Source organism: Ranitomeya imitator, chromosome 1 (assembly GCF_032444005.1).
Source record: "Ranitomeya imitator isolate aRanImi1 chromosome 1, aRanImi1.pri, whole genome shotgun sequence".
NCBI classification, from domain to species: Eukaryota; Metazoa; Chordata; class Amphibia; order Anura; family Dendrobatidae; genus Ranitomeya; species Ranitomeya imitator.
In genome coordinates this window covers 553,263,196-553,268,640 of record NC_091282.1, presented here as the reverse complement: position 1 = coordinate 553,268,640, position 5,445 = coordinate 553,263,196, and positions in this window count along the sequence as shown.

The window sequence follows — 5,445 nt, the reverse complement described above, 5'->3', positions numbered from 1 at the left end:
ACTATCTCGCCGTCTTGCCACCACAGCTTGGCCCCGTGGACGCTGCTCCCGCTGGGTCTGTTACTCCTCACTTGAAGAAGCCTGGAAAATAGTTTTAAAAAATTGAGAGACATGTCTACAAATGACACCGAATAGTAAGCAACAGTAGATCATGTACTCACCTGACTCCCCAGTGGTGTGGTGTGGCTTGAGTCGCTGGCCATTTTAATAACTTGATGAAATTCTGAAATGAAAATAATTTAATTATTTTACTATGCACAATGCAGAGGAACATATAGGAAAATATCAAGAAATCCATACATTAACATTACGACCACAACGAACAGTGCACTCATAGTACAATGCCAACTGAACTAGCGCTGAGCAAACAACACCGCCATACATTGAAATAAAAAACAATGGCAGAGACGACACAATGCCAGAGTATAAACAAAAGCATAATACCAGTCCCAGGAAAGATAAGAAAACAAATTAACAACAGACCCTATGTACTAATCCAAAAAGACACAGATTTTTTTGAACCACATTTTTACAACATTGATTTCCAAAAGGCACAAGAAAAGGCAAACCATAACGCCATACGTTACTATAGAAAAAAAATATATATAAAAAAAATATTAAAAAAAACACAGTGGAACAACCGCATGCACGGAACAAACAAAACAGCACAATAGATTTCAGAAAAAAAATAACAACCCCCCCAAAAAAAGAAAGAAAAGTCAATCCTGGATACATCACCATACTTTAAAATAAAACCAACATGGCCGGAGACAATGAAATGCCATAACGCCAGAAATATACATCACAACCAGAATACAAAAAACACCACCCAAAAAAAAAAATTGAAAAGAAAAGTCAATCCTGGAAAGACCACCGTACTTTACAATAATCAACAAGGCCGGAGACAATGAAACGCCATCCTATACAACGCCATACATCACAACCAGAATAAAAATACACCAATGTCTTTACACAACCACAGTGCAGAACATACACAACTTGCAATAAAACAATTTAAAAATAAAACATGTAGAAAATGCGCAGAATCATTCTATACTTACATCTTTTGAAAGCAGATGATGAGGTCTGGTCTCTTGGTATGCTGCAGGACAAGTGACAAAAACAATGCAAACTTTTGTTTATATATGGGGGATGTTTTTTCACTGTCTAGACACAGTCTAGACAATTTTTGGGTAATTTTATTTACCGACGCATGTGTCGCACAACGCATGCACGACGCACGCACTTGCGTCCTATGCGTTGTCAAATGGTTTAAATGGGGATTGTAACGCAATTACGACGCACGGGCGACGCAAGTGCGACGCACGCGTTTTTACGACGCTACAAAACTGCAACATGTAGCGTCGCCCGCGCCCCGCCAGGTGCGGCCAAACGACGCATGCATCGTGCATTGCACCAAAACGCATGACAACGCGTAACAATGCGTCCCCAATGTTAAAGATAGGGGGCGCATGACGCATGCGTCGTTATGCGTCGACGACGCTGCGTCGCAAGACGCTAATGTGAACGTAGCCTAAAATCCATACCTTGCGCTGTCTGCACACTCAGGCGAGGGGACCTGTTTCCCGAGCTGCCCACTGGGGTCTATTCAGTGACTGGGGGGGGTCTTATGACCCACAAATGCCCACCAGTTTGCAGGCTTTTAAAATACCTGGCAAATATGAAAAACTTACAGAAAATTAAGTTACTATTTAAATCTAAATTGCAAATGTTCATCTTACAAAATGTCTAGAAAGAATTTTCAAAGATGTATGATGGCTTGATGATATTCAGGGGATATTTTAGACCACAACAGCGGTGGCCTTTTCTTAGAGAGGCTCACACTTACCATATGAAAAATCGGTCCGAGTCTCCCTGCTGAGAGTCGCACGAGTGTCCTGCGAGTACAATCATATTTTTTACACCTAGCATCCGATTTACATCAGAGTGCAGTGTGATTCCTATTTGATTGCAATGCGATTTTAACATGAGCTTTTACATACAGCAATTCACTGTCATTTACACATCGTTTTCAAAGGAAATATTCTTCAAAACACACACAAATATACATATAAGATAGATAGATTAAAAGCCGACAAATCATCTGCCGCATACAGTATAATCACAGAATGACAAGTGTGCTGCAGCGGTGTGCAGTGATGAGGCAGGGACCCAGGAAAGTTCAAAGTAAACGTAGGTTTTATTGTCCAAAATAACTTACAGACAAAAGAAACGGTATCCTCCGGATCGCAGCCAGGAAGCAAAGTAGTCCATAAATGCGTCCGGTTGCCGGGGCCGGCCACACCACCGTGTTATGCTGCGGAGTTCGCCCCACTGGGCTCTGTATTCCCTCACACAGGCAGAGCTTTTGCAGAGCTGTCTGCTCTACACCATTTATATACACCTATTTTTCTACATCTCATTAGATTTAATGATTTTTGTTTTGAGAAACAAAAAATAATTGAAGTGACAAAAATAATATTTTTAAAATACTGAAATTTATTAATTCATCTGAATTTTTTTTATTTTATTTTTTTAATACAGGAACAAATGGTACTGGAAAAGTCCACAAAATTGACTTTCTTTGACAAAAAACAATTACACTATTATCTTGATAATGATGACATTTTGTATGCAAAATTAGCTTGATCTCAATCTAAAGTACATGTGCAGAAAAAATAATTACTGAACAGACTTAAAGTGCTTAGTTCAAGCAAAAAATGCTATAATCCCATCCTGAAATATTCAAGTAACTATAGCAACTGCTATTTTCTTAATTCACCATCAGATGGTGCTTGTACCTTATAAAAAAGTTCACACATATATAAACGTTTTATCATTGCAAAATAGATTGGCAATATGGAGATACAATCACAAACACTAAAAAGGCTCGCACAATGACTGTCACACTATGTTTTCAATATTAATCGTGTCCCACTTCAATTCTAAATGGCATTATATTACCATACGTGTAGTTTATGAGGCCCCTTACATATCAGCAAGGGTATCAAAGAAAAACAGAACACACAGCACAAGTGATCAAGTAGATAATGCCCAAATAAAGTGAGATGGATACCTGATTGCTGCTGCCGTGTATTTAGTGATGCTGTCAGGACTTTCAGCTTCCTGCCCCGACGCGCGCGTTTCGCCCTGCTTCTTCGGGGGACATATCCTGAACAAAGAGGCATGTTTGCATAAATACCTGACCTCTCCAATGAAAGAATTTCCTTACATGACATCAGTAATTGCAATATGTATTGCGAATGCACGAAGAAGAAGAAATTCTCCAATAGGATAATGTTTTGGATGGTGACATAGGCTTTTGCCAGGTATCATGGCGCATGGGCGGGGTATATAGCACATTCATAGTAATGTAGCCCAACTGCAGCGATCCTGTGGAGCACAACCTCACCATCACACACCCTAATGGGGCGAGGGAGGTGGTGACCACATCCTGATCAGCTGATATTGGAGCTGAATGAGTGCACAGCCAAAAGACGTGCACCAGCCAGCACTGCCACGGTCATAAATTAAACTGCCTTGCTGAATGAGTGACACAATGTGAAAAAATATATGATGTAGTATGTGAGAATAATTTGTAATTATTAAGGTTTAAACTATTAAAAATGCCAAAAGCAAAGACAAAGTGAAAGATAGTAATTGAAATTATTTAGTTTTAATTGCTAACGACCCTTAAAAATGAAATAGTGAAGACAAAGTGAAAGATATTGATAAAACCATTTAGTTTTAATTTTAATTAGATTAGTAATCACCCTATATTAAAGCTGAATAAAGTGAAGACACATAAATGAAATGAACAAATATAGAATATCACAGGAAAAATTATTTTACAGGAGAAGTTGTTTGGAACATCAGCATTATGAGTATATGTTGACAGAATTCACCTACATACATTAAATATACTTAAAGTTATATATTCTTTTTAAGATGTAGATACATGTAGGCTAAAATGCAATCACAAGACATTAAGACCTATTCATACACCTATCAGTGGTGTTTTTAATAGTACCACCATATACGTTTAAAAATAAGTGGGAACAGGAACCCATGTCCATAGAAAATAGAAGAATTCTTATTACTAAATGTCCTTCATTTTTCCATCACAGATGTTTTTTTAGCAGTATCGTTAAATATTATTTCATTTTTTCTTTTCTTTATTGCAGGGTTTACCAGAAACACCAGCCAGTACTCACGACCAGGGCCGGACTGGGAATAAAATTCAGCCCTGGCATTTGAAGTTACACAGGCCCACTTGTCACATGGTGACTGTATAATATCTTTGTAGGTTACAAAAAGTGAGGGGAGTTTAATACGACTATATAACATATAATTACAGCTGTATCCAGCATTACAGCTCAGTCCTAATTATTGCTTTTAGTTGCAGTACCAAGAAAATACGATACTTTACCTACATAACTGGATCTCGTAGATAATGAAAGGATTGAGACAACCAAAGGCTATGAAACCTCAGTCTGATGCTCCATAAATTTTGCCTACAGCCACTTTTGGTTCCGCTGCGCAGCACGAGACCCGGTGACTCTGAAGAACGGTTACATCAGTAACGTCGCCGCTCTTCAGATGTTCCGGGTCTTGCACTGAGCTCGGTGAAGAGTGGTACCGTTACTACCGTCACCACTAGAGTTGAGCGACCTTGAACTTTTTAGAGTCGAGCCGGGTTTCGCGAAACCCGACTATCTCAAAAGTCGGGTCGAGTGAAATCGGCCGATTATGACGTAAAGTCGGGATCGACCGAAACACGAAACCCAATGCAAGTCAATGGGGCAGCATAGTCGGCAGTGAGTGGGGGCCAGGAAAACACCTAGAGTGCCCATTTTAATGTCAAAACCATCCATTCTTCTTAATGAAGCTTGTCAAGCGTAATTTACCTTATAATAATTGTAAGGCATTTGAAATTGGGGGTCATTTGGCTAAAGTTGTGGTGGGTAGGGCTGGTTCAAGTAATTAGTGGGCCCAGGAAATCTGGACCACGTCACGGCAGTGGAGCAGGGAGAGGTAAGTATTTCAACTTTGCAAGTGCTGTGAACCTGAGCAAGCAGGGGGGGCCCACTCGTTGGCATTGGCACTGGCACAGGGCCCCTCAAAGTACAGTGGTGTGTTTGCACGGCGGGGGCGCCTCCCACCGGCAGCAACACTTTTGCGTACTATGAGAGGCCCTGTGCCAGTGATGTCGCCAACTAGTATTCCTCCCCCCACCTGATGAAGGAACCTGCACTTTCATCTGCACCTTCCTCTTTGTCCCCGTGTAAGGTGGTATGGTATGCGGGAAAAGCAACCTGACTTTCAGCAGGGTCACAATGTTGTTGTGTAGCGTGCATGGGGAATGTTGCGTTATGGGTCAATGTACCAGCAGACTCATCTATCACTGGCTGGGCAATGGGCAGGATGAGGAGGAAACACAGATAT